At 44.5% G+C, this 23,775-nt stretch overlaps 1 protein-coding gene across 14 annotated transcripts in view; it reads right to left on the bottom strand.

Moving 5' to 3' along the window:
* The window catches only part of WWOX (WW domain containing oxidoreductase), a 1,143,691-nt gene that overhangs the window by 609,725 nt on the left and 510,191 nt on the right, over positions 1 to 23,775 (bottom strand). For 8 of the 14 annotated variants that reach the window (XR_013530200.1, XR_013530201.1, XR_013530202.1 and 5 more), the window contains one exon: positions 1 to 23,775. This exon is cut by the window's left edge; it is cut by the window's right edge. The exons of the other annotated variants lie outside the window; for them this stretch is intronic. The gene's annotated coding sequence lies outside the window, so the exon portion shown is untranslated. 14 annotated transcript variants of the gene reach the window in all.

Raw genomic sequence — 23,775 nt, 5'->3', positions numbered from 1 at the left:
TTTTTATGGCTGGTAGCTAAACCGTTTTGAGTATATAGAAAGTTACTGAGGTCAGACTGCTCACATGCCCAGATCCTGAATTTACCACCACCTGACCCTTTGTCATTTCTATAAAGGCTAAAAATAAATAAATAAATAAATAAATAAAGGGAGGGAACAGATACTTCAACCCAGGAACCCCTGGAGGGCAGGCGACCCCAGCTTTAGTTGTCCTGGGTCCACAGTACTGGAAATGAGCAGCTGGGAACCGTAAAGGTCCCGTCATGTCAGTAATGCCTGTTCCCTTTGAAACCAAGGGTGGACGGGAACTGACAGGAAGATGGAACCGGTTGGTGACCCTGCACTTGACCCTTCCACGGTACGGGTCTGCAGAAGTCTGATGAACTTACCTCACTTAACTCTTTCTGGGCATTTCTGCACAGAGAAGCCCTTGAACCTCCCAATAGCAGGGATTTCCCTGCTGATTTCCCTGCTGAAAGGAAAAACACTGTCCAATGCACAGCTTTGTAAAACAACTTCCACTCTGCCTAAAGCAAGAGCACAGAATAAGGAGACAGTTATTTAGCACGGGCATTTGGGGGATTCAAACAGATTTGCAATCTGGTTTCATGGATGGTGAGGGCTTTGAAAGAAAGCAAAACAGGACAGACCTGATTATTCCCCAAAGAGAAACTGGCCTTTTAAGCTAAACCTCATGACTGTATCAGCATCCTGGTCCTGAGTGTATTTTCACAGTTCTTTTCCGGGTTTTGTCTCGTGCATGGTGTATTTCTACATAGATTTACCAGGAAGAGCCCGTGGCAAGGGAAGACCTCTCTGGGTTCCAGGCACTCTCAGAGTTGGAGAAAGGCACATCACATCATATCCAAATGCACTAAAATGCTTCCATCCCCCACATTCAGTATGATTGAAATCTAATGCTATGACTTGTGCTGCGGTTGACTAGTGACATAACATTATGTTTTGTAGATAATTATACTTTGACACATTTTGACTTTGTGACTTTCTTGCCATAATTCAGAGCCAGTAATATTTTTACAGGTCTCAAATATGTGTGCAGGTCCCTGACAAGCTCTTGCCTAAGCCCTGTATGTACCTACTGTACCTGATAGAAATCCAACCATTTTCTATGCTCCAAAGAGAAGTAACAAATACGGAAATCCAAATATGGAAATATGGAAATTCCGATGAAACATCCCAACACATCACACTCTGCCCTTGACCAAAACAAACATACACACACCCTTTACTCCAATTTCTCTCTTAAGGACTCCTATATCCTCCTGCTTTACAGACAGCCAAAAAAAGGAAAAACAGACGTGTCACTCCTCTTACGCCAGCTGCATGCTGGGATGGTAGCTCTTAGGAGATTTCTCCGGGTCCAGGACCACAGTTCACACTCTAAGACCCTTCCGCTGGTTTCAGGTGCAAGGCCCTGCTAAACGACAGCCCTCAGCACCAATAAAAATCCTTACAACAATTTTTAAAAGCCACAAATACATGCAAAGATAAGCTGACAACTTTCCAAACTCTTGCAGTTTCTGGACTCACAAACCAAAAGGAAAGGAAGTAAAAGATGTGAGTGTATTTCATTTACGTAATCACAGAGTCCCGATTCTTACAACTATTTTGTATATATATTTTAATGTGGTTTATTAAATGCTGCATTAAAAAGATAAACCACTTTATTAAGGTAATTTACATTTTCTAATAAATTCGTATTTTATTAAATGCGTATTCATTATGCTTTATGTTTTCTCATTTTATATTTTAATTAATAAAACAAACTTTCATCCATTCTGCATCATTGCATTTCTGGTTCCTCTTCCGCGGCCCACTGGCCACCATTTGGATTGTTCTGAGAAGTGGGGAACTCTATTCAGTTCCCTGCACTGTGGGCAGACAGACAAAAACAAAAACAGAGTCTGTCCATTAGTCCTGCACAAAAATGATCATTGGACATAATTAATCAGCGATGTGCACCGCTGTGGACATAGAAAGACAATTGCCTTTTCTCCCCAACAATCCGTGCTCACTGAAGTGTTCAGGTACTCAGTTACATTCAACACAGGCTAATTCACTTATCCTCAACAAGTGGGCTATTGATTTTTGCCTGTTTTCAGAACAGCCTGGGGCTTTCTGAATGACAATAGCGTCCCCTATTTAAAAAAAAAAAAAAAACTACGATTCTGGGGAAATGTCCTTTCACTCGTCCTAATCAGGCTGGCTTCACATTTGTCTGGATGCTTTCATATATTCAAACTTGGTGTCGCTGATTTTCACAGCACTCTTTTCTCCCTGCTCCTGCGGAATCCGGCATATTTCTTGTCTTTTTAAGCTGACAGGTCAACAGGATTTGCTTTTGTTCAGAGGGGCTCATATGAAGGGTACAGGAAATTCCCTGACATAGCAGGAGCAGGGCATCAAGCATCCTTTTTTTTTTCTTTCTTTCTTTCTTCTCTTGGTAACCAACTTATGAAAAACACGTAGCTCCACATTCTAATTTTCCTAAAGAATAAATCCAGAGTAACCATTTCATTTGTACGTTTACATTAATGGTAAATAGCATCCTTCATATGAAAGTAAAAGAGAAACAATGTATACACCATGCGAAATTTTAAATGTACTAAACTTTCTAAATGATGGCACCAAATTAAAAGAGACTACAAAGAAAGCCAGTTTTTTGTTGAACAGAATGATGTGTTTTTATGCTAACTGCATTACGTTTTAATAACAGCCCAGTGGTAAATGTTGACTGTGTTAAAAGCAACTATGATTGCCTGTGGACTGGTAGTTTGATAGCCATAAATGTTAAGGGTAACGCGGACATCCCTCGGCAGAACACTTCTCCTAACTAGTATATATTTTGACAAAAGGCATTTGAAAAGCTGCAGTACTACTCCAGGCAAAGCTGCCCATTCAATTCAGATGCTGAGTCTATTAGAAATGTGCATGTTTCAGCTGCTTTCTCCACTCAGGAGGCATCTGAACTTGCATATTAGTTATAGGGCCAAATCTGGGTGCTGGAGGAAAAGAACAACACACACGCTCCACTTCACCAGGAGGAAGATTCGGTTTAACCACTCACTGCCCTGCCCCGGCACTGCTTCATCAGAGCTTCTTCCTATCCTTCCCATGAAGAGCAAAGACAGCCCGCTACGCGCATCATCTGTAAACACTCAGGAACGCTGCAAAGCAAAGAACGGTGCCTCCAAGCACAAGAGGCAAAGCTGGAATCCGGGATAACGCTGAGCTTCTAAATAATGGAATTTTAAAATTTTGGTTGTTAATTAGGATGCTCTAGAAAGGGCAGGCATTGGGTGACTTTTTAAAACTCTGGGCATATTTTCCATTCTTCAGTTAATACGATGGTAATAGAAAACCGACTACCCTTTTCACAAGGGCCAAGGGGAAGAAGCAAAAAAAAAAAAAAAAAAAAAAAAATGCTGGAGTGGTCTGGCCTCTCTTTCACGGAGAGCAGAAAAGCAAGCGTTCCCTTCCTTGAAGTGAGCTCTGTCTTCGAGTTTGGCACCTGGGTTTTTTTGTTTGTTTTTTTTGGCGGCGGGGGGCGGGGGTGAGTTAAGAAGTCCAATCACTAAGTATTGATTGTGTAAGACATGCCTGAGAAAGACACACCTTGAGGGAGACAGAGGAAGAGGAGGCAGGAGGCTGGAGAGACAAGGGCAACAATTAAAAATAACGGGGAAACAATGAAGTATCAAATATCATGAAGGGGCAAGCTCACAGGATACAGATACATGCTCACAAGATACAGATACATCGGGCATTCCTTGGCTTTGAGAGTTCAAAGTCTGGTAAAATTTTTAAAAATAAAAATGGCCAGGCTAACACAGGCTTAATAACTCTTAAGGTTGCCAATTACGGGCTTTAAAAAGAAAAGAAAATCAGTGAACATGCAAAACGGCTGGCGGTGGGGGAAGAAGGGAGGCAATGAGGGAGGGAGGGAGGGAGGGAGGGAGGGAAAGAGGGAAGAAGGGAGGGAGGAAAGGAGGGAGGAGGAAGAGAGGGAGGGAGGCAGGGAGAAAGGGAGGGAGGAAGGAAGAGAGGGAGGGAGGGAGAGAGGGAGGAAGGAAGAAAAAAAGGAAGAAGGAAGGGAAGGAGAGAGAGAGGAGGGAGGGATGGAGGGAGGGAGGCATGAAGTAAGAAAAGGAAAGGAGGAAGGGAGGGAGGGAGAGAGGGAGGGAGGGAGGGATGAAGTAAAAAAAGGAAAGGGGGAAGGAAGGGAAGAAGAGAGAGAAGAGGGAGGGAGGGATAGAGGGAGGGAGGCATGAAGTAAGAAAAGGAAAGGCGGAAGGAAGGGAGGAAGAGAGGGAGGGAGGGAGGTGGGGAGGGAGGGAGGGAGGCATGAAGTAAGAAAAGGAAAGGAGGAAGGAAGGGAGGAAGAGAGGGAAGGAGGGAGGTGGGGAGGGAGGGAGGAGAAGAGAGAGAGAGAGAGAGAGGTGGGGAGAGAGGGAGGGAGGGAGGGAGAAACCATTTTTAATCTGTATTAAAGGACATGGTATTTAACATTGAAAAAAAAAAAACAGATAAAGAACAGAATCCTAAAACAGTTTAAAGCAGATACAACGTAGTTCATGAAAAACTCACTGTTTTGCATTTTTCTAATTTTTACAACAGACTGGTGAAAGTTGTCACCCACGGCCTCTGGGATTTGACAGCAGTCTGTCTTGCCCACCCTCAGAGCATCGTGCAGCACCGTGTTTGGCACGAGGACTCCACAAATACTTGCGGAATAAAGGAGTGTCCATGGACGGTAACATCTGCCACACTAAAGCATTACCAGTGCTAGAGAGGCCAGGGTTAAGAGGACAGGATGTGGACCATGAAGGCGATGGTGCAGCAGAGAAAATAAGGAAGGGTACCCCAGGAGTGGTAACATTGGAGTACATGGAAAGAAAATATTTCGGGCCCATCCACATGCATCTGAATTTGTGTCTTCAAATTTCCGGGTGTATTTATTATTTATTATTATTTATATCAAACTTGTTATTTGACAGGGTCTCGATCTGTCACCCAGTGGTGTGATCAGAGCCCACTGCAGCCTCAACCTCCTGGGCTCAAGTGATCCTCCTGCCTCAGCCTCCTGAGTAGCTGGGACTAGGTGTGTGCCACCACACCCATGAAAGTTTCTTATGTTTTGTAGAGACAGGGTTTCATTATGTTGCCCAGGCTGATCGTGAACTCCTAGCCTCAAGCAATGCTCCCACCTCAGCCTCCTGAAGTGCTGGGATTCCAGGTGTGAGGCACTGTGCCAGCTAGGTTCTCATTTTTGAGAGAGCCCATTGACACTGAATCAAACGGACAGTGATCCGTCACTTGTCGGTCCCCACCCCAGCCCCACTTGTTCCAACTAGATGAGAAACAAAGTGTTGTCTTTCAAGTTCATTACAGGTTATAATTTTTTTAGTTTATATTTATTTATTTATTTATTTATTTTGAGAGGGTCTCATTTTGTCACCCAGGTTGAAGTACAGTGGTGCATTCTTGGCTCACTGCAACCTCCTCCTCCCGGGTTCAAGCAATTCTCCTGTCTCAGTCTCCTGAGTAGCTGGGACCACAGGTGCCTGCCACCACACTCAGCTAATTTTTGTATTTTTAGTAGAGACTGGGTTTCACCATGTTGGCCAGGCTGGTCTCCAACTCCTGGCATCAAGGGGTCCACACTCCTCAGCCTCCCAAAGTGCTGGGATTACAGGCATGAGCCACCACGCCCAGCAGGATGTTATTTTTTTTAATGCATATAGTTTGCTAGATCAACCAATGGAGGTTCATCCCTGATTATCAGAATGAGATCTTTTTGGTGCAGTTGAGGCTGGTCAGAGGATAGGTCCAAGGGAACCTTCCGGTTCCTCAAGTCACTATCTGGTGACTTCAACTATGAGCTTCCGACGCCATATCTGTGCCATGAAAATGACACTGGCACTTTTCCAGGTGTGGCAGAGAAGCTGTTAACAGCACAGCACAGAGCCTTGCCCAGAAGCAGAGGCTTAACAGCAACAGAAGAAAGAAAGACAGCAAAAGAAGAAGGAAGGAAGGAAGGAAGGAAGGAAGGAAGGAAGGAAGGAAGGAAGGAAGGAAGGAAGGAAGGAAGGAAGGAAAGGGAGAGAGAGAGAAAGGGAGAGAGAGAGAGAGAAAGAGGAAGGAGGAAGAGTGGGAGGAGAAGGAAAAGAAGAACAAGGAGAAGGAGAAGAAGAAGAAGAAAAAACCATCTGACTGCCATTTACTACTCTACCCCCGCCCCATTTACAATTTCTGAAAACAGGCTAGAGACTAACAAGGCAGAGTATAACATCTTGTTGAATCTAAGAACACAGAACAGTTCTGATCAGGGAAATGAAAAGAGAAATTAAAGTTAATCAGCAGTGGCAAGTAAAAAGTGTACGCAGAACAGACGGCAGAGAGTCAAAATCTTGGGATTGGCAACAATGACTCAATTTCCCTAAGCCTCAGTTTTCTCATCTGTAAAATGGAGAGAATGACAGCACCTACTCTTAGCAGGCTTAAATGGGACGCTACAAGATAAACCATGTAAACCACTTGGTGCAGTGCCCAGCATCCAGTAAAGTGATCATCAAAGAACTATGATTTATTATTATTTTTACTATTCCTATCATGACAATTATCAGATCAGAGTATCTGCCTGAAACACCAGGCAGGAAGGACATGGCTGCCTTAGATTCCGGTTTATCTTTTGCATGCAAAGGGATGATGCTACTAGCACCACATCTTTCGTTGTCAGCCAAATAAGATCTATCCATGAGACGCTGAGCAGCGTGGCTCAAGCCTGTAATCCCAGCACATTGGGAGGCCAAGGCACGCAGATCACAAGGTCAGGAGTTCGAGATCAGCCTGGTCAATACGGTGAAAGCCTGTCGTCTCTACTAAAAATATAAAAAATAAGCTGGGCATGGTGGCATGTGCCTACAGTCACAGCTACTTGGGAGGGTGAGGCAGGAGAATCACTTGAACCTGGGAGGTGAAAGTTGCAGTGAGCCAAGATTGCACCACTGTACTCCAGCTTTCTAGTCTGGATGACAGATGGAGACTCCCTCTCAAAAAAAAAAAAAAAAAAATCTATCTGGAAGAGAACAGGAGGAAAAAATATGAATGGGAAAATACGAAAGAAACAGGTAACTCTCATAGTCCTCTATGCTCTAAGAAGAGATTCGCTAGTATGATTAATTCAAAACAGTGTATTAAGCCCAATGGAACCATTTCAAGTAAGACTCTAATTTCAGGAACCTAAGTAAGTCTGCGTTTTAATAAGATATTTCATTGTATCCCCAATACAAAAACATTGTTTGCCCGACTCTATAATGTATTGTTAGACACTGCACCATTACCAAAGCAAAATGAAACCCACGATGATTTCGCTAATGAAACAATTGGGTCATGAGGCAAAGCCCAGCCCAGCACTTAAAACGGGGCTGAGTAACTCCAAGTAGGGATCTGTGGAGCTGAATACTCCCGGCTGGAATTGCACCTTTCCCTACTCTTCTGCAGAGAAAATCACTGAAATAGCCTGCTAACAATACCACTGCTGTCTCCCTAACTTGAGCCTTCCTTTGTTCCTTCCAGAGAAAAGACTTCCGCTGATTATGAATATTCCACTCTACAATTTCCATCAATTAATATACTACCACATTCTTATTACGGTATTAATAGCTTCTTGATTTACATTAGAAAGTATGTATTTTACACCACGGGTGAAGCTATTTCTTCCCTTTTAACAGAAAGTGCTTAGATAAAGAAAACTTACAATTTGGAAAATGGAGGGGTGTGTGTGTGTGCACGCGCGTGCGTGTGTGTGTGTGTGTGTGTGTGAATAATGGTGGTTTGGACATAATAGATTCTATTCTCCTTTCTGTGTTTTTTTTTCCCCCTCTCTGCTGGGGAAATCCTACACCCCAGTCAAGGAAGACAACACAGCTGCCCCGAAGCTCCTGTGTCCTCCCCACTTCCTTCTAGAGCTAAGCCTGTATGTCTCTCCTGGATGTGTCTCCAACTGTCCACAGAACTCAGAGTTTGCAAGTTGCTTTTCACAAAAACCCAGAGAAGCAAAGAGGGACCCATTCCTTCTGGATGAGTAAAATGAGGCAGGTGGCACTGAAGAAGAAAGCAATCTTGGTGATAAAGGAGTTCTGTTTGGGCGGCAGAGAGGCGAATCTGGGTTTCCCTCTGTATCCCTGCTGTGCAAGGAGCCGTATCACTTACACTCCCTGAGTCCTGGAGGCCTGACCCATAAAATCAGGGTATTTACACCTCTGCCCCAAGTATTCTGTGGAAACTGAACAAGGTTGAGGGCACAGACAATGCTTTAAATAGTGACAAAGGGATGGCGGAGGCTCTAGAGGGAAAGGCAGTCTCCTTGCCCAGGTACATCCAAAGCTACAGATTACAGATGCTCAGCAAAGACTGAGAAGGCCACAGTATCATGCAGGCTTCTTCCTGCCACGTTAGGCAGAGGATTCTAGGCGTGAGTCACCCACTCAGTGACCTCCGAGCCCATTCTAAACATTCGGTTCAAAGGATTGAGCGCTCCCAGGGTGGCCGTACGGAGAAGTCAAACCTACAATTCTCAGTGTCGGGAGTTCAGGGTTTACTAGGCTTTCAGGGCTCTATTGTCCTGCTGTCATTTTGTGGCAGTTTCATCAGCTACTAGGGTTTAATCGAAGAATCCAGAAGATTCTAGTCTCAGTTATGCCACTGAGTAACTGTGCAGTCACAAGACAGGTCCTTTAAGTGGCTGGACTTTGGCCCCACAAAACAAGGATGGTCCCTAGGATAAGAGGCATCCCACCCTCGCCTTTCACTCTGTAGGCATGCATGCTTTAATCCATGGAGGGTTGGGGGTCGGGGAAGAAAAGAAAAGAATACTTAAAATGTAGATGACGACACATAAAAATCCTTGATTCTGCTAAAAACAACTCAGTAACAAATGGCTGAAGCTGGGGTCTATTTCCCTTACCCGGGGCTCCCCCTCCAGCGATGCTGTCTCCACCTGGTCTGTTTCTTTTATTTACAGTAACCTACAGGTGACCCCGTGATATGGTTTGGTTGTGTTCCTGCCCAAATCTCATCTTGAATTGTAGCTCCCACAATTCCCATGTGTTGTGGGAGGGCCCTGGTGGGAGGTAACTGAATCATGGGGGCGGGTCTTTCCCATGCTTTTCTGGTGATAATAAGTCTCACGAGATCTGATGGTTTTATAATGGGGAGTTTCCCTGCACAGGCTCTTTCCTGGCCGGCTGCCATCCATGTAAGACATGACTTGCTCCTCCTTGCCTTCAACCATGATTGTAAGGACTCCCCAGTCATGTGCAACCGTGAGTCCATTAAACCTCTTTCCTGTTTCGATGACTCAGTTTGGGGTATGTCTTTTTAGCAGCAAGAAAAGAGACTAATTCAGCCCCATGGCACCTTTGAGTCCTAGAAAGGGGTGGTTCAGCCACTGTCATGTAGAGAGCTCACTGTCCCTTCCTCAAGACAGACACCATTCCCATTTCCAGATGTTTTGGCAAGACCCAGAGTGCAGAGACCAAGACTCCCTTCAGCACCCCCTGTCGCCTAGTGGTAACAATTATCCCTCTGTTCCCCACACCCCGCTTCCTAAACACAAGGCATCTGTGGATGTCCCCTGGTCCAGCCTATCTCTTCAGGGGCCACTCAGAGACTGAGGAGCCAATGGTGATTGGCAGGCTTAGGTTTCAGTGCATTTCTCCCCAAACTGTGTCAGGAACAATTAAATGGTGAGGCCTGGAAATGAGAGGAATGTGGCCCTCCTGAGGCCGTGTCTACACATGACCAGGGCTGTCTGCGGGGCCAGCTTAGTGAAAAACACCAGTCAGAAGGACTGTGTGATTGAACTGACAGGCCAATTCCCCAGCCATGGCCGCAGCCTGGGGCTATAGCGGCGGCAGGGCAGCAGGCCCTTTGGTTTCCTTCCCACTTAAAGCACTTTGTAGAGTCTCAAGCCCAAGGTGGAGATTCAGTTCAGTGTCTGTGGATGGATTGATTAATTTAAAGCCCCTGAGAGATCCCAGAGGTTCACAGATAAAGTCAGACGAAGCTGGGATTTTTTCTCTTTTTCTGAAGGAAAACGTGCAAGAAGCAGCCCCCTTATTGGAGGTGATTTACATTTCTGTCTTCACCCAGGAACTGGAGGAGGGGATGAGCGTCTCCATCAGCAACCCCGGGAGTTTAGCTGAGAGCAGCTTGAGCTGGCATTCAGATTCTAATCGGACACCTTCCTGGCATGAAACACATGGCGAGCCCCAATGTGGAGTTTGAGTGTTCAAAGTTTGGGGTCCAATCAGTCTTGACCTCGATGCCAACCCTGCCACTTACTAGTTGCCTAAGTGTGTCACTGAAACTCCCTCTGCCTCAGTTTCCCTGTTAAGAAGAGATTTGAGTGAGCTGTTGGTGTCACGTGTTTAGAACAGTGCCAGGCAGAGTAGCTGCTCACTAAAAGCTATGTATTTGTATGAAGGTGACAATGAAGAGGACAGATAAGGTGTCACCAAGCACAAAAGCCAAGCCTCCAGGGGCTGCCCCAGATGAAAATGCCTCCGGTGCCCTTTCTAGGCACACTGTAGTCACTGGGATATTAACTCTCCTTCTGCATTTAAGTGGACAAATGCCCCTGTGTCAACCAGTGCTGTGATTTTTTGAAAGGAGATTTATATTCAAAATGTTTGCCTGCTGACTGCCACAAAATGCACCAAACCAGGAGACGTGTTGATGTCTCCGATGGCGTCGACCCCGGGGCTTGCCTGGTCAAAGTCTCTTCCCCAAGTAAGCTCTCACCATGGCAAGAGGTATCCGGCTCTTTGCTGAATTGTATCAGAGCAACATGAACCAAAATGCACAGGGGGCAGGGAGTGGGAAAGAGGAAGAAGTTAATAATACCTTATAAATTCAATTTGCATTCTCCTCTCGGTTTTAACCCAATCTACATGAGCGTTCCAAAATAAGCAGTCATTTGAAATCCTCCCACGTGACAGGCAGTCTTACACATCTTAAAACACAATCCGTTTATTAAACTAAACGGCACAATGTGGTTTTAACTGGTTCTAGAATATTCTGATAGTGAAATATTTTCTGTTTCTGGGCCAGAACCGGTCATTTCTTCTTGAGAAGATGATGTTTGAAAATCAGTTCCTCCTATTATAGATTTCTCCCTCAGCTTGTAGAAAATCCATGATTCCCTAAACATTGGTCTTTGAAAGCACATTGACTAAAATCTTCATGCTTAATTCATGAAGCGCAGTCTGGAGATTAGTGGAGCTGGACACAGACCAGGAATACTTTATCATATTCTAATAAGCAGAGGCTGAAAATTGCATTTCTAAAGCTACAGTATTAAAGGGCATACCGCAAAACATGACCCAAACATAACTCAGTAGTTTTACAGTGTCTGAAAAGGCTTTGATATGATAAAGTATGCTGACGAGGGGAATAAACACAACTAGAAATTTCTGAATTTAAAAAAGAAAAAAAAAGGGGAGGGCTTAGCAAACATTCAGCATATTCAAGGAAATATATATATATATAAAATAATCTCATATATTGTGACTCCCATTAAGCAAGTATTGACTATCAAATCGTGCTATAGAAGATCACTGTAGCACCACAGTTTAGGGGTTTGGAAAGCATAAAAACATGAGAGATGAAAGAGAACAGAAAAATTTCTTTTAATCTAATGAGGCTGATTTGAAGGTTTCCAGAAAAATCTAAGTTCTGGCTATTTAACTTTCCTTAAAACAGGTCACCAGTATTGTTTCTGAAAGCAGAAAGCAAAGCATATAGTAGTGGGATGGGTGGACCAAGGATGTGGCTCAGAAAATGGTGCAAGAGAAAATGCCCCATGATGTAGGGACTCACTGCCTACCCAAATGACAGTAATGGGAAAAAAGCCCCTGTACAGTCCAAATGGATGAATCAGCAGTGCATGTGGCCCCAAGTACACCGCCTGGCACACAGTAGGTGCTGATAGTATCTGTTTAACTGATTGACTCCTTGATTAATATATGAAGGAGTGAAAAAGCAATGCAAACAGCTCCTATGCACTTCCCAAGGGCTCCCAGAGACTGTGGATCTACCCTACTAAATGCTTGCTAAGCTGTTTTCTCTCTATAAAGGCACCAGTTAAAATAAACAAAGCATTAGTTCAGGAGCAGTTTTCATAAAGATAGTAGTGCCCAGATTGTAAGCACCTGGCTCCAGCATTTCCATGCGGAAGACGGCCTGGAGCAGCAGCGAGGCTGGGAGGGGATGGCATGCTGGGGGCTCAAAGGATTTGCCGTTAAATTGCATCTGCATAGCTAGAACATGGTTACTACTTAGACTGCATGTTTCTTGAGGACGGTGTCAGGAGAGTATGCGGGGTGCTTTGGAGAGTTGGCTGATTGTGTGTGTGTGATCCCCAACCCTCCAAGCCAGCCCCATCACTGCTGAGATCAGAGTAGAGAGATCAGAGCAGCCGAAACCCTGCTGATTTTTATGATTTTATTTTTATGGCTGTGCACTCACCATGTACCCTTCATCCACTTAATGAAAGGGCTGGGCTTACTTTCCACTAGGCCTGGCTTACCCTACAGCTGGATCTCCCTGCTGGCTTCTAACTACAAAGTCCATGTTCCCCCTGAAAAGTGGGTCCTGCAATCAGCATGTCCCATATGTCTGGGTGTCCTCTACTCCAGCTGGCTGGTCCTTGCACACCTATCACGTCCCCAGTCTTGAAAAACACTATCTTGCACACCTGTCACGACCCTCCCAACCTCAATCTTGGAAGTCACCTCAGCACTCTGATGTGCTCTGCTGAGGCGGGGCTGGCTACTCCTGCTGTGGGTGGCCACAGCAGCCCGTCATCCCACCGTGATCCTGATTACATCTTCACCGATGCACATCTTCCCCAGCATAACATATGCTCTTGTCAGGCCAAGACCCTGACAGGGGACTGCTGTAGACCCAGGCCTAGCACAGACCCCGGCCACATAGGATCTCAAAACATTTCTATTGCATGAAACAAATGAACAGAAGAAGAGGGTGAACCCAAGGTATCTAACCACACGGGGAGACTTCGGATATCACCTTTTGTTTTGTTGATGTCATCAAAAGATGTCACCTTTTTTCTTATATTCTTTCACATTAAAAAAAAGCCTATCATGTATAATATATATATCCACACACACATCATACATGATTAGAAACTTTGAATATAAAAAATGAGCAGAAAGAACAAAAAGAACAAAACTTCTCATTCCCACCATTTAGCATTTTTCTCATCCTGAGTACATGTCTTACCCCCTTTTCTACTCTCCTGAGCTCAGGTTTCTTTTCAGTTGTTTTTATTATTTATTTATTTATTTATTTGAGACAGAGTCTTGCTCTGCCGCCCAGGCTGGAGTGCAGTGGCAGGTATCGGCTCACTGCAGCCTCTGCCTCCAGGGTTCAAGTGATTCTCCTGCTTCAGCCTCCTGAGTAGCTGCGACTACAGGTATGTGCCACTAAGCCCAGCTAATTTTTTGAATTTTTAGTAGAGACGGGTCTCACCATGTTGGCCAGGGTGGTCTTGATCTCCTGACCTTGTGATCTGCCTGCCTCAGCCTCCCAAAGTGCTGGGATTACAGGCATGAGCCACCATGCCTGGCCTAGTTTTATTTTATTTTTATTTGATATTTTAGATAGGAAGAATAAATTCTGGTGTCCTGTTGTACAGAAGGTGAATATAGTTAACAACACATTGCATATTTACAGATTGCTCAAAAAGTGGCTTTTCAATGTTCTCATCATAAATAATAAATGTTTGAGATGATGGCTATGCTAATTATCTTGATTCGATCATTACGCCATGTATACACGTACTGAGTTCTGGTTTCTGCCAGCAGCTATCTGAGGAGCCATCCCAGGGCCACTCTGAGTATGGCCCACCATCGAGACATCCCCACTGGCCGATGGGGGGTAGGTGGCCCTGCCTGCCCTGTCTTAAGGACACTGTATATTTCTGATAGTTACATGTGCTGGGGAGGGAGAGACTGAGGACCTCACCGTTGAAAGATGTGGTCTCGTACACAGCCACGTGAAGTCATGAGTGAGCATGTTAGTCGCAAAGACATGACAGATCTTTGATCAATGCATGGTCCCAACCAATGTTGCATTCCACAGGCAGGAAGGATGCAGGGGTCATGTGGCTGCCAGCGGGGAGGACTGAGGCAAGGAGAAGACTCAGATGTGACCAAGAAAAAGACAGGCTTTGGTTCCAGATTCAGGAAAAAGGAAAAAAACTCCTGCCTTGCCACTTTCCGGGTCCCACGATCGCTAAACCTCCTGGTGGGAATATGATATCTGACTCCAAATCGATTTCAGCAGCCTGCCATGAAGTCTATGTGTACCCATCCTCAGAGGTTGCTTTTGCAAGGTTTGCAAAGTCTTCTCCTGCAACTACCTCTGTGAACAATGCACATGGCAGATTCTACCCCTGGGTGCCCAAGCCTCTTGACAAAGCACTTTCCTCAAACCACCCTGCTTCCCTGGGCCATGTCCCTCTTCCACAAGTCTTCAACAGTAAGGACAGGGTTATTGTGAAAGGAAATCACCGTTTTCCTGAGAGACAGGCCCTTCTGGTTCCCTTAATTATAATTCTTTACTTGCAATGTGCGTCGGCTGCTATTTAAATAAACAATGAGGGATTTGAAACAGAGAAATATGAAAATGAAATTGCTTTAATTTACATCCCAAGAGACTGAGGCTATAGAGTTCTCTGAATGCTAAATAAAATAAATAAAAACTTAAATAAGTATCAAGTTGGAGGTAGCCTATGAGTTATAAAAGGGGACAAAGGAGCCAGATGTGGCCCACGACAAGCCCTGAAGCCCCAAGCTGCCCTGTAGAATACAGAACCACCGCACTGGCACTATCAGCTCTTTCTGGAAACAACCAGGAAAGGAGGCGGGGATACCATGGCTTATGCCACCTGAAAATGATGAGTTCGAGCAAGGTGATTTAGACTCTCTGTAAGGGATTTGCACCATGGCAGAGTGGTCAGAGCATGCTGTGTGCCAGCTGGCAAGCCCAGCCAAGAGAGAACAGGACAAGTTCAGAGGCCTTTCCTCAGCCTTCTTTGTCAGGAGTTAGGTACCACAAAGAGGACAGGTTTTGCTGCAGCCGATGCAAAAATATGAGCAGATCGAGTTTTGTTGCTGCAGAGTATTGCTGAAAAAAAAAACACAGTCTAGGGAAATCTCCGGAATTGACTTTGCAAGGCTGCAGAGGGCCATAGGAATTGATGCACACTCACACATACACATAAGTTTGCTTCCTATATGAGGTTAAAACGGCCCTAAGGATTCCAAGAGATAAAGCAGAGGACAGGTTAAAGGATGGGCATTAATAAGCCGGGAGAAGAAGTTGAGAAGAGACTTTATCATGCTCTTGCTGTGGACTTCATAAACATGATCGCAGCTTGGCCTCGCGGTATTTTCCCAATTGAGGGGAGACGCAACTGAGATTTAAATAGTGTTTCTGGTTACACAAGCTGGATATAATAATGGTGAGACGAAGACACAAACTAAGGTCATCCACCTCCAACGCCAATTGCTAAAGAAGGAACCCAAAGATGATGGTTGTTTGTCTACAGCTTACAAATGCATGGGCCAGCTGACCTAGGGGCTCCCAGGATAGCCTCAGCTTGTACTCCTGCTGGCTCTGTTTCATCTCTGCTCCTTTCTGATTCTCTTTGTCTATCAGTCTAATTTTTTTTTTCTGCAACAGTTTTCCTCTGTGGTACCCCGGAAAGATGCTCCCCAGAGGCAGGATCACCAGCTTAGCTGTGTGCGGTGAAGTTATGCGAACGCCTCCCACATCAACTGTGGCAGCCAAGTCCCTGGAAAGGCTTGGACTGTGCTGGTGTTATATGTGCTCATTCCTCCATCAAGCACTGTGGCCGGGAACCGGGAAGTGTGACTGGTCTGACCTGGATCATGCGCCCACCTCTACAGCTGGCAGGAATGGCTGTGATTTTGCAATCAGCCCTGAAGAGGAAGACAGGTGCCTGTCAAAGGAAAACGGGATAGTGCAAGCGTGATGGGGGGAAATGCTGGGCAGACAAAACTGCCAGTTACAAGAAAGTACCAGTTACAAGAAAGTATCAGGCCAGGCTTGGTGGTTTAATCCTGTAATCCCAGCGCTTTGGGACGCTGAGGTGGCAGGATCGTTTGAGACCCGTCTGGATAATATAGTGAGACCCCATCTCTACCAAAAAAAAAAAATCAGGATCAAGTTTTCCTGAAGCCTCCCTGGCAGCTCGCTGTGGTCAAGCAACTAAATCACCACCACTAAGAGAGAAGCACTAGTGTTGAGTGGGCTTCTGAGAAAGCTCTTCAAAAGGCAGGAAGTCAGGGCCCTCTCGTCCTGTTCATTTTCTTGCTGCCTGGTCATTCTGGACAACGACTAATCTTGAAGATGGAAGCAATTCACAAAGCAGAAAGAGAAAAGAAGCCTGGGTCATCAATGATGGTGGAGTGGCCACTCCAGCCCGGGACACCTTATTTCTGTTCTTTTATGTGGAAGAATTTACCACCATGACGGGGTCCTTGTTAGTAGCAGCCAAATGCAATTCCTAATTCACACACCTAGGCTCTGATCCAGGCCTGCCGAAGTATGCCAGGCCTTGTTTTCCAGCTCTGGCTTGGAGAATAAAAAAGCAGCTCCCCTGATGCTTCCTCCTCCTTTTCTTTGCCTGCTGCTTCTTGTCTTCCTCCTCCTGCTTCATCCACCTGATTCTCTGCAAGCGCAGGGGCTGGAGCAAGAACTCTGCGCTCTATGTAACATTTCCATTCTCATCACACGTGGAATATGCATGCATGTGTGTGTTCTTATGGCTCTCATTTAATGCAGGGACTTCTGAGAAATGGTGTTCAGTTCAGTATCATTAAGTGGCCGCTTGAATGTTTATTTGTTATCATGCTACCCTTCCCTAAATTCCACCTATTGGCAGAAGACACCTATTTCCCATTTAGTGAAATAGAATCTGACCTCCAAAGAGCGATACAGTAAAAACAAACAGGCCAAAAAACAGAAAAAAAAAAAAAACGCATCCGTTTTGCAGGAAGCTTCCTTGACTACCAGACCCTTTTTGTACCGTGGGGTTCTCTATTTTCACATATGCACATCATATATTGTAATACGAAATGGATATTGACTGCAGCTGAGGTGAATATCCACATGTATTGACCTCAGAGGTAAATATTGACTGAGACAAAGGTAAAATCAATGCTTACCTTGAGGGATAATAAATCTGGATACCTAGTGAAATAAGAAGTCAATAGGTGCATTGTTACAAATACTGGTGGTTATGGTCACTTGAGCTCATTTGGACAGAGAGTGATCAGCGGTGGTTTTCTAGAAAACTAGAGGAAGTGGCAGAAGCTCGCAGAGGCTGCACTGAGTACCTTTTCTCTAGTTACATCTTTGCTCAGTTTTGTCATCGCCTACCATTGCACTAGGTAAAAAACCCCAGGCCTCCCCGTCCAATGAGGCAGTTCAGCCTCTGTCTTCAGAAGGCAGTTACTCAATCAGGGACTTCACATTCGTTATTTAAGTCTGTTCTCCCCATAATAGAAAAAACAAACTGATACGGTTATGCCCATTTTAGAGCTTGGTAAGCTGAGACTCAGAGAACTCAAGCAATTCATTTAAGGTTACAGAAAAGATAAATAGTGGTAACCTGAATCTGAAACCCAATGGTCTCATGTTAAAGTTGGTATTTGTCTGCCTCATCAATCTCTTAATGAGGACCCTAAAGTGAGGCTCTGGGTAATAGGGACGGATGTGAGGGAAGGGGGAATTCAGAGAGTGGAGAGTGTGAGAAATGGTCTCACTCTTGGGCTCTCATATATAGGAAGAGAAGGTATCTTTTTTCTCTAGCAATAGGCTATCTGGTTATGATGTCTGGAAGTGCTGCCACCTCCTTGATAAAAGGAGAAAGGAAGGTGAAACTGAGGGAAAAGCTGACAGAGAATCTCAGAGAAAAAGAGCCAGATCATGCATGTCACCTCTGACCAGTGGTCTATGTGCTGATCACTGGAGACAGCTGTGTACTGGCCTGTGGCTCTTCCATAGCCTAAACATCCAATCATGGTGATCCCAGATACTTCATTTGAGGCTATTTAGAGCTGATACACTTCAGGCCAATGAGATGTCAGCATAAATGTGCTGAGGGGCCTCGGGGAAAGGTAACCTTATTCCGGAGAGATACATACAGGAAGAGAAGGTGTCTTTTTTGTCTAGCAATAGGCTATCTGGTTATGATGTCCAGACATGATACAACCATTTTGAAAAAAGGAAAAAGGGTAAAATTGAGGGAAAAACTGATAGAGAATCTCAGAGAAGCAGAGTCCGATTACGGCATGCCACCTCTGATCACGTGGCTTCTGTACTTCGGATTAGGGGAGATAACACATGTTCGTACTTGGTGGAGTCACTGTGAGTTGACTTTCTTGCATGTGCACCCCAGAGCATTTCAACGGAATGAGCAGGTGTCATATTATTGCTCCTTACATGTGCAGAAACTCAAATTTAGAAATGTGTAGTGTCCTGTACGGCAGCTGGTACTGTCTAAACTCTACAGTCTGAGCTCTGAACCACTTCTCTGCAACTATCCCAGGCACACCTCCCATTGGAGGCTTACACCTTGATCTGCTAGAAAGCAGGTCTTGCAAAGGAAACCCACTAGACCTGGCACTGATCCTCCCCTCTACCCGACCTTGCAACTTCTGCCCGCCAACCATGTAGAAGATGTGCCTTCTCGATACTTACGCTCTCCAAAGGCCTTAAATTTCTTAACTGTTTTACTGAGTTACATTTCTGTTTGCCTTAACACACAAACTGCAGGAGAACTTAGTTACGTCTCCTCAACACCTAGTGCTACCATCTGTCAGGAAATACACTTTGTGTTTTCAATGTTACTTCTCTAATCTGCTCGCGAAAATCCTTTCCCTCTTCCCCAACTGGGATAATCCTATTTATTTTTCAGTGAGAAGCTCAAATAATACAAAAGCTGAAGGTTACATGCTTCACCTGCACCCTCCTTGACCATTGCCACCATCTTGGATATATCTTCCATAATACTATGTTACCTTCAGATTCTTAGAATATTCAAACACTTGCTTCCACCATGTAAGGACACAGCAACATGGTGCCATCTTGAAGCATAGAAGTCAGCCCTCACCAGAGACCAAACCTGTCTGCATCGTAAACTTCCCAGCCTCCAGAACCATAAGAAATACATTTCTATTTTATTTGTAAAATAAATTTTATTTCTATCTATAATATACAGAGAGAGAGAGAGAGAGAGAATATTCAATACACTTGATGTCCTCTGCAATTCTTAGCTGACTGCCTTATATCTACTAGATATGGTAAACGATTTTCCTATCCTGTATGTGTTTCTCTCCTTAAGGACAGGAATCATAGTTCATTGATTTCCACAGTGCCTAACACATAAAACAGCACAAAATTTGTTGAGTGACTGCAGACTTCAGGTAAAGTAGAAGATACACTAATTGTGAAATGCTCTTGGGAAACACCAACTCCTTAAGGAAAGTCCCATTCCCCCAGATTTTTCCATCTTTTCTTATCTTCCAGCTAAGAAATAGCATCATAGTGAATGGTCCACATTTTATTCTACAGAAAGGAGAAAGATGGGGGGAAAAGCCAGCAGAGAGATGAAAAAACAGTTAAATGAGAAGAAACCAAAAGAAAGTAAAGAGCTGTAAGCTACAGTTTTCCCCACAGAAGTCTATGTTTTTAGATGCAATTGGGGCATTTTATCATCCAATTAGGGGTCATCTTTATGTCTCTATCAGGAACTACTGCTTAAGTAACCACCTCTCTACTGTAGCTTGACCAGGGGCCCCAGCGAGGGCCCCAGGGAGGCGCTGAAGAGTGGCAGGTTCTGCCAAGACGGGCTACGTGTGCCATAGAGAATCTCAGGGAGGCTGGGGAGACGACGAGGAAAGGAGTGCCAGGATAGAAGAGCCAGCCACATGGAGCTAGTGAAAGATGGCATCAGCCCCATTCACGACAACCTCTGAGGATACCAACAGGGTGGAAATGACTGTCAGTAAAATCACAATTCGATGAATCAGGTGACCTGGCTGGTGTGTGCTCCCCAGCAAGGAGGACCAATGCAGAATCGACTAAATGCTCTTCATTTTTGCTCTTCTATTTTGTTTTGCTTTGCTTTTCCTCTCTCCTTCTCCCTCTGTTCCCTCCTTAGCATTTACCGCAATAAGAAACTCAAAAAAAAAAAAACAAGAAAGAACACTACATATGCTCCCTGGATCCCAATAGAAATACTAGACTCAAGCTTGTCAAAACTTGAGAGCTAAAATATAATTGGTTGAGAAAGAAACAAGTACAATGGTGGGAGAATCTACAGGTAACTGACAGGGTCAAAATAACATGGTTGGTTCAGATGAAATAGATGTCTCATTTGCTTGTATGATGGCCATGTTCCCAGAAAAAGGGTTTGCAGAGTGTCTGCTAAACAGTAGCGATAAGAAATGAACAAGGGAGCCGCCACTTCTTCCTGAGAAGTCCAAGGTTCTCCTCTTCTTCTCCAAGACCATCACTACCACACCATCACTACCACACCATCCTGGGTAAACCTGTGCCTTTCCACGGAGACCATTCTGGGTTCACCTAATAATGCCAAAAAGCATAGGCTAAGCATCTGGTGCACAGTAGCTGCTCAATAACGTGGTGCTACATTGATAAGTTCAATACGCTTAGCAGATGTCAAAGGCATTAAGAGGCACCTGGGACATCTCAGCAGGAATGAACACGAGACAAGAACTCAAGCGACTGAATGAATATATCACTTTCTCTGATTCTGTGTCCGCATTTAGGAAAAATGGACTAACGGGTCCTCCAGGCAGCTTTTGAAGTTCTGTGATTGTAGTAAGAGTGTTTCATTCCTCTTCCCAACCTGCTGCAACCAAGTTGTGAGTCTACTTCAAAAATAAGTTTCAGAGCCCCAAAAGGGCAGATTTTACTGCTAAATGAAAACTTCCTGAGAGCAAGCCTCATCTGAGTACAGAGAAGCCCCATCCTGGCCCCACAATATATAAACCAAGTATTTCACCAGTGGCAGCCTCAATAAATCAGGCTGGGAATTGAATGCAATGGCTGGAATCTCCATTATCTGCACTGAAAACCCCTGAGTGTGGTCTCCTTCTGTTTGCCAACTGCTACAACCTATTCAAATTTGAGGGTATTGTCACCCAGAGAGTATTTCAAGGGCTTCACCTGGAGCAATGGAGCCACCCAGGGGAAACTTCCTGCTTATCCATTTACCTTGCCAATACTAACCCTCTCTGCACACCTGTAAGGCCTGCCAGCAGGAATGCAAGGGTTAGGGCCACAGAGCAGTGCTGTGACCACCACCCAGGGAGCAGCAATAGCTTCATAATGCTGAACTGAATTGCAGGTCACATTTGTATTTTCTCTATTTCCCATAACTACAGAAGACCAGGTTAAGTTCCTTGTAAACACTGCAATCATTTCCAAGGGGGAGGCCCGCTTGATTTACATAACCATAAGCAAACATGCAGAAAAAGGATGTCACTTAGGAGACTTAATGTTGCCTGACAGCAATGAATTGGCATTCAGTGGGACATTTTGCACACTTACCGGAAAAAAGTCCTTGCCGAAGGATCATATAACAGATCAAGACTGTATTAGATGTCCAACAAATGTCTGTTTCCAGCTCCTCAAAAGGCAAAGTGAAGGCCACGGTCAAGCCATCAAGCACCTCCCTACCTGGGCCACTTCACTCCCTCCACTCCCTACCCAATGCCTCAAAATGCCCTATGGATCCAACACCAAAGAAAGTGACATTTCTTCTGATCAACATCTCTGTTTACGGTAATCAGCGGAGGGCAGTGAGCGAATCTCAGGATGCCAAGTGATCGCTTGTTTTCAGGATAATCAATAAGACACTTATCTTGAAAGATTCATGTACGTTTCCAATCAATTATGAATGGGATGATGATAAAACTCTGTAAGAGAGTTGCTGAATTGTTTTATTTTCTTTTTAATTCTTGTCAGAGTTATGCTCCCTTTGGTTGCTTTCTCTGAAAAGTTGTTTTAAAAATTTAAAGAAAAAAAAATAAAAATTTAAAGAGTACTAACTAGGCCTGGTGTGGTGGATCACACCTGAAATCCCAATATTCTGGGAGGCCAAGGTGGGAAGATTGCTTGAACCCAGTTCACGACAAGCCTGGGCAACAGAGGGAGACTCCATTTCTATAAAAAAAAAATTTGCCAGGCATGGTGGCATCTGCCTGTGGTCCCAGCTACTCAAGAGGCTGAGGCCAGAGGATCCGTGGAGCCTGGGAGATCAAGGCTGCAGAGAGCTATGATTGCACCACTGCACTCCAGCCTGGGCAACAGAGTGATGAGACCTTATCTCTAAAAAAGGAGTGCTAGCGATATCATGCCATTATCAAATAGACTGCCTCGTGAATTAGTAGAGGTTTTCAAATTCAGATGCTATAGAATCTTGGCATATCTTGTACGGTAAGAAAAGCGGAAGAGGGGATTTTTCCATCCAGGATACGAAGTCATGCAACATGGTATATTGTAACAACGGCACGACTTCGGGACTCACACAAACCTGAGTCTGAAATTAAAGACCTATCAGGTAGAGAGAGATGATGTTGGGCACATCATTTAACCTTTCTAAATCAAAATTCTGCTCTATCAAAGAAATAATAATGGCGTTTTCATCATAGGGTTATGATAGAGATGAAATGAGATGATTGATATGAAACATTTAGCAAAATCCTATACGTGCAATAGGCAGTTAATAAATGCTCATTATTCTTAATATTCAAATTGTGACTTAGTCACACTGAACAAGTTTCTTAATCTTTTGAGTCACCATTTTCTCATTTCTAAAATGGACATAACAAGTGTTTTGCAAGGTTGCTGGAGAATTCAATTGGATAATGAGTGAAACAGCATCTAATCCAGCAACTGGCAGGTGGTAGGTATGGAGGATGATAAATAGACTTCAACTAGAAAAGTAAAACTAAAGAAGAAATCTACTCTTATCTCCCCATTTCACCAGGAAGGAAGCAGAGACATGGAGAGAATTTTCTTGCCTTAGGTTACCTACAGTAATTATATCATGGCGTCCTGCCCCCAAATCTCTTTGCTTCTTTTTTTTGGGGGGGGAAAAAAAAAAAAGGAAGATCTTGCTCTTTTATGCAGGGTGAAGTGCAGTGGTATGATCTTGGCTCACTGCAACCTCCACTTCTTAACTTTTAATTTAAAATTTACTTTTTTAAAGAAAAAGGGTCTTGCTATGTTGCCCAATCTGGTCTTGAACTCCTGGGCTCAAGCGATCCTCCCATCTCAGCCTTCTGAAGTGTGAGATTACGGGTGTGAGCCACTGCACCTGGCCTAATTATTTATTTATTTACTTATTTAGATAGAGATGACATCTTGCTATATTGCCCAGGTTGGTCTCAAACTCCTGGGCTCAGGCAATCTCCACCCTCGGCCTCCAAAACTGCTGGGATTACAGGAATGAGCCACCACGCTGGTCACCCAGTCTCCGAAGTGAAGGAAGATGTACAGCTTGGATGAGAACACAAGATAATAAAAGATTTCAGAAGATGAGTTCTAATGCAGAGCCCACAGCATCAGGCCAAGGTGCACCATGATACGGGAATCCGCCCCTGCCTG

This window comes from Callithrix jacchus, chromosome 20 (genome assembly GCF_049354715.1).
Source record: "Callithrix jacchus isolate 240 chromosome 20, calJac240_pri, whole genome shotgun sequence".
NCBI classification, from domain to species: Eukaryota; Metazoa; Chordata; class Mammalia; order Primates; family Cebidae; genus Callithrix; species Callithrix jacchus.
This window is presented reverse-complemented; position numbering and strand designations above follow the sequence as displayed.